Genomic DNA, 9,994 nt, shown 5'->3' with positions numbered 1-9,994 from the left:
TCAGAAAGCCCTTGCCAAGCAACCAAGACCCAGTGCAGCCAAAAGTAAATAAATTGAAAGTTGTTTTAAAAGGAAGGAAGGCATGGATTCACCCTCGCAGGACTCCATGTGATGGCCGTGGTCACTGATGGGCACTGCAGGCTCGTTTTTGGATGCGATTCCCATGAATGCTATGTTCAGTCTCCTATCTTTGTGTCCACTTGGGGAGATACACTGTCCAGAGTATCACAGTTCATGCTAACTGGAAACTGAGCCCACAGACCGCAGCCACCGCAGAAGGAGTCACATGGCGCTATTGAGAGGAGCCCTGTGTTACCCTGGGTTTAGACAAGGAGAGATTAAAGAGAAGGAGAGGAAAACTCCAGTGCTCAAGAGCACTGAGCCCTCGAAATGGAGAAATGTCATGAATCTGCCCCTGAAGAAGCCCATAAAAACTTTCGTTAGTACTGGGACCAGTGAACTCAGGTCAAGACCCAGCTGCTGACTCAGGCCTTGATCCTGGCCAAACTGTCCAGCTCAGTTTGCTCTTAGAGTTTACAAATATTACAGAACACCAACAAGTGGTTTTTCAAGATTTATTTGCGAGGGCTGTTCAAAGAGACTGATGTGAAAATGTTAATGCCTCCTGACGGCCCCAGATGTTGGACCTCCCCTCACCAACACCTGCAGACTTCTAGAACATGAAATTCACCTTTGCCGTCTTATTGCTGCTCTCATCACATGTACTGATATGACTCCTATATTTCCATTGGCTGTACGGGGGTCGGGAGGTTGGTTTATCACTTAATCAACATTTACTGTCACTTCCTCAACCGTAGAGGTCTGGATACTTTTCACATTGGTTGCTACACCAAAGAGGATTGCAGCTATGAACGCATAAAGGCGACCAAAGACCACCCGCAAGTAGTGGATTGGTTCTTGACTTGTTTTTATGGAGCCAATTTGTCCTGAACTTTGAGGTCCGCTCATGATGCTCCCTCCAGGACCTCTGAGTATGCATGTTGGAGGTCTCCAGCCTATGTGGCAAAAGCACTCCCCGTAGTTGTTGCAAACTCCTCTAAAATTGCATTTCTTTGGGGGACAGTCATATTGTATTGATGTGAGATCAGTATTGCAGCGCCTCCTATAACAGATCTTCCCAGGAGCACACAAGGTACCATTCCTCACATGACCAACATCAATTGTCTTAGCATGTGTAATGTGAACGGCTGTTCCCCAGCACCAGGCCCCTGACATCCTTGACTGATGGAATGAACTCTGTTCTGGCATCGGGGGAAGTCGAGTGACATTGCTACACTGGAGCCTTCCACACTTTATATCTCTGTCGCTACAGGGATTAAAGTGCAAGATGTGTAATAAATAATTACAGTGTCCAAAGCGACTTCGTCCTTTATTTATTGTATAGCAGGCATCATGACCCTGAAAAGCGCCACTTCCAAAAAGTTCTCTGCAGTGCACATTAGGGTCAGTGCAGGACCCATTATAGCAGAAACCCTCTTCAGAACAGGGCGTTCCATCCTGCATGTAAAGATCATCCCCGCATATAGAGGCTGTTCCAATACAGTATTCTGGAAGATCACATATATTCGTGACTGGTCTGCAGAGTGTTCCTTTTTTAGACCAGGTACAGTTTGTACAGCAGTCTGCCTTATGACAGTCAGCCCCTTCCTCGAACATACAGTTATATTTACAGCATGGGTCGTTATAACACTGCTTGAAGGAGCCACAGTCACAGTCCTCTGATGCATCCACCTCAGAGTTTCCACAACGTTCTCTTAGCAGGGTTTTATTAAAATACATGGGAGGTTGCGCCAACGTACAACCGCCAACGCCAGGACGTCCTGTTAGGACTTGCATATGAATAATGGAACAGTTACTGAAGGAATCTGTGAAGGCTGGGTATGTTCCCATAATGCAGGTGCTCCTCCTCAGGCAAATGCAGGTATCCTCATCATAATACAGACCATACTGTCTCCCTATGGCTCGGGTTGTATGAATAGCTAAGGAGAGTATATGTCTCCCTAGATAACCAATAAATATTAGACTACGAGCACCACTACACATTGAAAAGATTCTTGGTTCAAATTGAGTTAAATTGGGTCCATCACGATCATACATAAAGGATGTCCTGGCTCCTGTAAATCGTTGAAAAGTTCTATGGTAACGAGCATATGCACCATCTGGTATCCTATAATCATCCATTCTGGTAGGATTTTCTACATCAAATATTAGTACTGCAATGAGATGGAAAGAGATGAAAAGACCCCTATAAAAGGAGTCCATCATACTACTGATCTGTAATAGGAAGTTTATACAAAGAGTGATATTGTTGTATACTTGATACATTGCATGAGAAAACTCACCTGCTCCTGTAATATATCCAGGATAGTATGCAAGCACTCTGGAAGCAATTCTGGGAGTTACACTGACATCCACTTCAGGGGGCAGTGGTTGCCTATCCTCCTTGTGTCCCGGTCTATACGCAGGTCTTGTTTCACTGGCGTCTGCCACAAGCTGAGAAACTATGTGTTCAAACCTTTCAGAATATGTGAGGGGCTTGATTTCATAGGTAAGGTCATCCAACTTCATGATACCTTCAAGACCCCCACAGCAAGTGTCCAAGGTGACCATAGACAGAGGAATCTCCTCCAGGTAGCCGAGGTAGTAACAGTCTGAAGGGATGAAGGGGTAGTCTGTCTGGAGGGCTCCTTGGTCATCCTGAGTCATCAGTGGCAGGTGTCCAGGTGAAAATAATTTCCTGCGCCGCATGTGGATAACGTGCCTCTGGCCTCCAAAACGCAGGCTGTAGGAGAGCCAGCCCGGCACCTGGACACCCTTGCCTCGGTGCAGCTCCTTCCTGGGAATTACCACCTCTGAAGAGCTGTAGCGCCATGAGGGACGTCCTGGAGAACAATGGACAGGAGCCGGCACTGCCCAGAGCCCGAGCAGCAAGAGGGCTGCCCTCAAGGGGACCTGGCTCTCTGCCAGCCTGGGGGCCCAGCTCAGAGACGTTTGCCAATGGGGACAGTTCAGAGCAGGGTCCCAGAGTAGCCAAGTCTGTACCATCTGCTGTGGCCACTTCCTACCAAGGGGATGCTGACAGACAAAAAGGGCTCTCTGGGTGGGTCTCCTGATGGGATTAGGTAACAGTCGCAGGGCGGGGCAGAGGGTAGGTCTGGTTGTGAACTCAGCCAGGGCTGAGGTGGGAGAGTGGGAGGGCTGTGTCCCTGAGTGCCACTGGGGAACTGAGGGCTTACTGGGTCAGCACTTAGAGTAGGATCAATATTTCCCTAGTGTGCTGAGAAACCCTTCAGAGTCCTCGATCTGATGCTCCCCTGATTCCCAGACCGTGTTCCCTGAGGAGAAAGGCTGCCCTGACCACAGGAGAGCCCCCGAGGGTGTGCCCTCTAGTCTTTGTCTGAGGATCTCTCCTGGGCCGTGGTATGCTCCTTCCCCCCACCCCCACCCCCTCCCTGGGCATGTGCTGGTCCCTTCTCAGCTGAAGACACAGGGGACTGTTTCTTGGTGCCAATTGTGAGACAACAAACATATCACTCTTGTGAAAATTCTGTACTTGTTTTCAGAGGAGGAAAAAACTTTAGTACCAGGTCATGACCAGAAGATAAAACGGCATGGTTCTCCAGACTATGAATATTTCCCTTTGAATTTTTGAACATACTCCTGCCACTTAAACTGACCATGTTGGGGAATGATGAACTACCAAGGCCGGACATTTACTCCTTGCCTTGGTCCAGCAGGACTCCATACCCCTGCCCCGACCTCAGCCCTACCTGGGCTACTAGTCCTGGTGGACCTACCCCATTGGCTGATCTTCCCCTCTGATAGCCTGAGATGTAGATGCTCTTTCACCTCCACATTGGGGTTTGCACAAAGCATGGGAGAAGATAACTGAGCCATAGAAATCTAATGATGTTTCCCTTTCCCCTTTGTTCTGTGCAGTCCCAGGGCTTCAGTGTAAGTGCCCACACTTCTGCTCTCTCATGAGAATTCCCACTGACCTTTCAAATGTTAATTCTACACTTTTAATTTGTACCCTCTACAAGACAATGTGCTCTTCTCCCTCTGCTCAGCATTTAATCATGCCTACACACACGGCTTTTACTTGTTTGCTTCACATTTCCTTCTTCTCCATCTTCTCTCTGGGCCTGTTTTCTTTTTCCTGTAAAATTATGTCTCACAGTCTCCTTTCCTGCCTGTCAGCTGACAATGGACTCTGACTCGTGTTTTCACACTGTCTCTTCCATGAAAGTACTTTCCTCAGTGTGAAACTGTATCTAAGGCCCAGTTTCAAAGGTCCAGTACTGCAGACTTGCGTTGCTTTCCCCTTCCGTCAGAATCCGGAGGCCACACCCATTCTCTCTGCCCACACATCATGATGTAGAGTCCAACTTTAATGCAGGTCCCCAAAGCTAATATCATACACTGAGTTGTATGATATTACCTTTTAGTTTATCAAATGTGCCTTGGTTAGGTTGTGAAATATTCCTTCAGTACCTTTTCTGAGGTGTCAGGGCGGGGGGCCATGCTGCACAACTTGTTGGATCTAGTCCCCAGCAGTGAAAGCCCAGAGTCCTACCCACTAGGCCACCAGGGAACTCCTCTCTGTACCCATTTTAAAAACAGAGTTTACCGGGAGTGGACGGGGAATTTTGTCCAATGCTGTTGCTGCATCTGTTGGGATGATCAGGTGGAATCCACCAATCAAATTATGTTGACATTACCCCATGCAATACAGGTACACCCCATAGAATTAAAACGACACAATCTCCCGTGAGCCTAGGGAGTTACACTTCCCACACAGGCCATAAAAAACCACTTTTGGTCGGAACCTTGTGTCCACGTAGGGTTTTCCTCAATGCACACAGTTACAGCTGTCTTGCTTCTACACACACTACCCTCGCATCTCCAAAAGCATCTTGATGGCCTGTCTTTGAACCTCCTTCCAATTTCCAACATTCAGTCTGCACTGGAGTCTTCTAATGCTATGCCCTTCTCAGTGCATTCCATTCTTTTATTGGTGAACATTAAGGAGAATTTAATGAGAGGTGAGATGAATTCAATACTCACCTGCTTCCACACCCTAGGTGTTAATGGTGTGGTTGATGCTGGACCACCCTCCGCTCGCCTTTTACCCCTCTTCTTTCTGAAGCTCAAGGAGCAGACCTCCCCCACGTGGCTTGTCAGGGATCTCCCTACCGGGGATCAAGTCCCCTCTCCCTGGGGCTCACTCGCGTTTCACGCTCAGTGTTGGATTCAGAACACCAAGTCCTGATTGTCTTTGAACTCTTGCCGTTGTCCCCTTTTCTTCTCTTTCTGACTGTCGGTCCTCACATCACATGTCATGATTTGGCTACTGCATTCTGATTGAAGCCCACAGATGTGTCTGAAAATTGATGGAGCTTCTGAGTCACGTGACTTTCCCCCAAGAGGAACCACCCCCACCCCCGCCCCCCATCCCCCACAGAATTCAGTGCACACACAAATCACCTTGTTCCCATTAGGGACTGAGCTATTAATACTTCCAGTTGGGTTCCAGGTGTGTGAGGGCTGCTCTGTTTGTGGTTTTCTCTGATTTACAGGACACTCTCCCAGGGGCTGCAATGAGAGCCTGGGCCATTGTTCCTCAGGAAGCAGGACCTCTAAGCAGACTTGGGCTTCCATGATAGCTCAGTTGGTAAAGAATTCACCTGCAAGGTGGGAGACTTTGGTTCGATCTCCTGGAGAAGGGAAAGGCTACCCACTCCAGTATTCTGGCCTGGAGAATTCTGTGCACTATAGCGTCGCAAAGATTCACAAAAAGTCACAAAGAGTCGGACACAGAGCTATTAATACTTCCATTTGGGTTCCAGGCGTGTGAGGGCTGCTCTGTTTGTGGTTTTCTCTGATTTACAGGACACTCTTCCAGGGGCTGCAATGAGAGCCTGGGCCATTGCTCCTCAGGAAGCAGGACCTCTAAGCAGACTTGGGCTTCCCTGATAGCTCAGTTGGTAAAGAATTCGTCTGCAAGGTGGGAGACTTGGGTTCAATCCCCTGGAGAAGGGAAAGGCTACCCACTCCAGTATTCTGGCCTGGAGAATTCCGTGCACTATAGCATCGCAAAGAGTCACAAAAAGTCACAAAGAGTCGGACACGACTGAACGACTTTCACTAAGCAGACAACAGAACACTAGGCTTGGACTGGTGTTTTCTTCTTCCCTGGAACCTCCTTTTATTTAAAATTTATTTATTTAAAACTAAATATTATTGAGATAAAATTGATGTATAATATTATGTAAGTGTTGGTGTACAAAGGGGTGATTGGCTGCATACATACATGGGAACAGGACCACAGCTTTTAAATTTTTTTTAATTTTTTAAATGTTTGTTTATTTATTTATTGGCTGTGCTGGGTCTTGGTTGCTGAGCACAGGCTTTCTCTATAGTTATGCCAGGCAGGGGCTACTCTTTATGGCAGTGTGGAAGTTTCTCATCGCAGAGCTTCTCTTGTTTTGGAGTGCAGGCTCTAGAGCAAGGCTCAGTAGTTGTGGCGCAGTGCTCTGTTTCCCTGCAGTTTGTGGGATCTTCCCGGATCAGGTATTGAGCCCACGTCCCCTACATTGGCAGGCAAATTCTTTACCACTGGGCCACCAAGGAAGTCCAAAAGCATGGTTTCCTTGTGGTCGCTTTGGCAGCACATATACAAAAGCATGGTTTTCTTCACTTCCAGTTGTAAAAATTTGTTGTAAATGTATGAAAGTGCAATTGGTATTTGTATATTGAATTTGTATTCTGCAAGTTCCTTGAAATTGTTCTTTAGTTTTCACAATTCTTTTTAATGGAGACAGTCTTTTTTCTTCCTTTTTTGAAAAAAATGTATGTATTTACTCAGGCTGTGCCCGGTCATAGTTGCAGCCCTGGGAATCTTTAGCTGCACATTGGGATCTTTAGTTGTGGCTTGTGGGATCTAGTTCCCTAATAGGACTGGAACCCAGGCCCCCTGCATTGGGAGCATGGAGTGTCAGACCCTGGACCACCAGGCAAGTCCCTCTTCTTCCTTTCTGATTTGGATATATTTTGTGTATTTTCCTTACCTAGTTCCTCTGGCTAAAATGACTGGTGCCATGATGCATAAAAGTGGTGAGACTGGCCATCCTTGCCTTGCTCCTCATCTTAAAAGACATGCTTTTTGCTTTTCACTGTGGAGTATCATATTAGCTTTGAGTTTATGAAATGTGCCATTCATATTCATCCACTTTATTAGTCTGTACTTTTTTTTTTTCTCAAGTAGTGTCCATGCGTTTTTGGTATCAGAATAATGCTGGTTTCATGAAACCAGTGAAAATTATTCCCTCTCCAATTTTTGGTAGAGTTAGTGAAAGACTGGTATTAATTCTTTTTAAACTAATGGGTAGAATTCATTAATGAAGCCATCTAGTCATAAAACTTTATTTGTTTTAAGGTTTTTATTCACTGATTCAATGTCCTCACCCATTATTGGTCTTTTCAGATTTGTTGTTTCATTATGAATCAGTTTTAGTTGGCCTAAGAATCGTGGCATTTGTCCATTTTTTTCTAGACCATCCATTCTGTTGGTGAGTTCTTTTGATAGTAGTCTCTTGTGGTCTTTTCTGTATGTGTGGTATCAGGTATAGTGTCTCCCTTTTTCTCTCTATTTTACTTATTTTGAGTCCTCTCTCTTGGTGAGTCTACCTAAAGATTTGCTTACTTTTATTACCTTTTCCAAAAATGTAGATTTAATTTCGTTTTCTTTTTAGTCTCTGTTTCATTGAGTTACATTCAAATGTTTGTTATTTCCTTTGTTTTACTTACTCTGAATTTAATTTGCTCTTCTCTCTATAGTCCTTCCCCTTCATGGATCACAGAAGGGCCTTTTTGCGTAAGTCAGTGAAGATACGAGCCAATCCATGCAGGGCTATGCAAGACAGATGGGTCATAGTGGAGGGTTCTGACAAAACGTGGTCCACTGGAGGAGGGAATGACCTCTGACCACACCCAGAACTGGCTCCTCCCCAGAGCAACCATGCCTGGGGCCCATAACCATGGGGGCATCTCTTCTAAGGAACACAGGCCTGGAAATGCCATTGCCATCACCCTTCCACAGTCCCAAAGTGCCCAGCAACCCTACATGTTCCCATGGATCGGTTGGCACCCTGAATGGGTGACCAACTGCAGCTGCAGCGGAAGCAGAGAAAATAGCAGGCAGTGGTGGAAATGGCCAGAAGACAACCTAGAGCTCTGGGGGCTGCTGTCCTTCTGTCACCAGAGCACACTTGGGTCTGCTTGCCTGTCCAGCCGTAAAGCCAATCTAGTGACATCTTGTTCTGTGAAGGAAACTGCAGTGTGTACTGAAGGGCAAGCAGATGAGGAGGCCAGGGCGGCTGGTGCTCAAAACACCGCAACTCCAGGATGGGGTACAGAGCCGGAGGAGCAGCTTGTGCACAGTCCTGATTGGTTGATAATGAGGTAATGGGTGGGACCACGGGGTGAACATCATCAGTTCTCAGCCTCTAGTAGCTCCATGCTCCTGGTCATCAAATAGCTAACTTCTTCCACGTGGTGCGGCTTTTAGCATCTGCAAAACAACTCAGGAGTGTGCATCAGATACTATTGTCTAGGTACTTCTGAGAGGAGCTACAGCGGAGGCTGTGGGAGAGGGGTCTATCCCGGGAAGGCCCCATGGGGTCCAGCTTGGATGCACTATCGGGCCCCGTGAGTCCTCCCTCTGGACGTGGAGTCTGAGCCAGGGCTGTTGAGAAGCGCTAGCCGAGAGCCCCTGCTTGCCTGGTTGTTGATCTCTCCTTTCTTGGACGTGACCTTGAGTCTTGGAATGAAATGCTGATTCTGTGAGATTGGCTTTTTCCGGTGGTTTCCTTCCCTCTGGTCCAAAAGCAGGAGGCCAAAAGATGACTTGATGCTCCCAGGGATGGGCCAGAGTGGGGACAAGTTGGGCCTGGTGCAGCTTGCTGCCTTCCACCTCAGGGGGCTAAGACCCTCTCACTCACCTAGAACTGGAATTTCTAGTTATCGGTTTCTGGCAGGAGGAGGGGGGTTAGCAGGGGTTAGATGAGAGTCATTTCAGCACCATGGACGTGTCTGTGTGTCAGAGCCACACATCCAGGTAGCTCTGCTGGACGGGCTGGATCCTCTTAGAGAGATTGGACTTGGAGATTGTTAGTTCTCTGTTTCAGCTTCCATGCAAGCGGCCCATCTGGTTGTGCTGAGGCCATGTCCGACCCATGGACGTAGGTGAGCCCTGGCGTTGATCGCCACCTGGCAGCAACAGGACCTGTGAGGTGAGCCATGGAGTGGACTTTATAGGAGGGTCTCAGCTACAGGGCCCAGGTATGGGGCTGTGCGCTGCTGCTCCATAATTGTGGCTTATTTTCCAGAAAACTCACCTGTGGGGACAGTCTTTTCTGTCAACTCAGATTTTCAAAATATCTACTTTGGTTTTCTGTCAACTAACGTAATAACGACAGAACCTAATTTGAGTCTGAATTAGCTAACGTGAGGTCGACGTCCAAAATGCGTGAATGTTGCCGAGGAGGGGGCCGCGTGAGGCCAGACAGGGCTGCAAGGGAGACCTCGTCCCCGGTGCAGCCCCTGGAGGCTCGGGGTCCCCACTGATGCTCTTGTTCTTGTTCCTCGGACAGTGAGAAGGACACAGGCTTGAGTCATGGCTGCCAAGCACCCGGTGCAGAGCCTGGAAACCCCTTGCCCACTGGGGCCATTGCAGGCACATCTGCAAGGTCAGGCCTCGGCTCATTGAACGACATTTCAGTCTAGACCCAAGGGAGCAGCCTTGGCACCACCTGCCCTGTCTGCAGGGGGTTCTGATTTCTCAGACCTGCTGCTCACAGTTTCTCAGGATCCTCCTCTGGTCACCCCTGCCAGAGTGCCTCTCCTTGAACAGCAAATGCCTCCTGCCTTCCCTTCTCTGTGCTCCAGCCATCCTGCAGCTCAGCTTTCTAAA

At 47.8% G+C, this 9,994-nt stretch overlaps 1 long non-coding RNA gene across 1 annotated transcript; it reads right to left on the bottom strand.

The window, feature by feature from the left end:
* Nucleotides 1-561: 561 nt before the first annotated feature.
* LOC145544412 (uncharacterized) lies at nt 562-3,095 on the bottom strand. The gene is made up of 2 exons (XR_014081407.1): nt 2,364-3,095; nt 562-2,234 (listed from the first exon to the last, which is right to left on the bottom strand). It is a non-coding gene; the product is annotated as an uncharacterized LOC145544412 (long non-coding RNA).
* Nucleotides 3,096-9,994: the final 6,899 nt, after the last annotated feature.

This window comes from Giraffa tippelskirchi, chromosome 4 (assembly GCF_054371585.1).
Source record: "Giraffa tippelskirchi isolate mGirTip1 chromosome 4, T2T-mGirTip1v1.2.pri, whole genome shotgun sequence".
NCBI lineage: Eukaryota > Metazoa > Chordata > Mammalia > Artiodactyla > Giraffidae > Giraffa > Giraffa tippelskirchi.
Note: the sequence above shows the minus strand (reverse complement) of the source record. Positions and strands in the feature narration are given on the sequence as shown.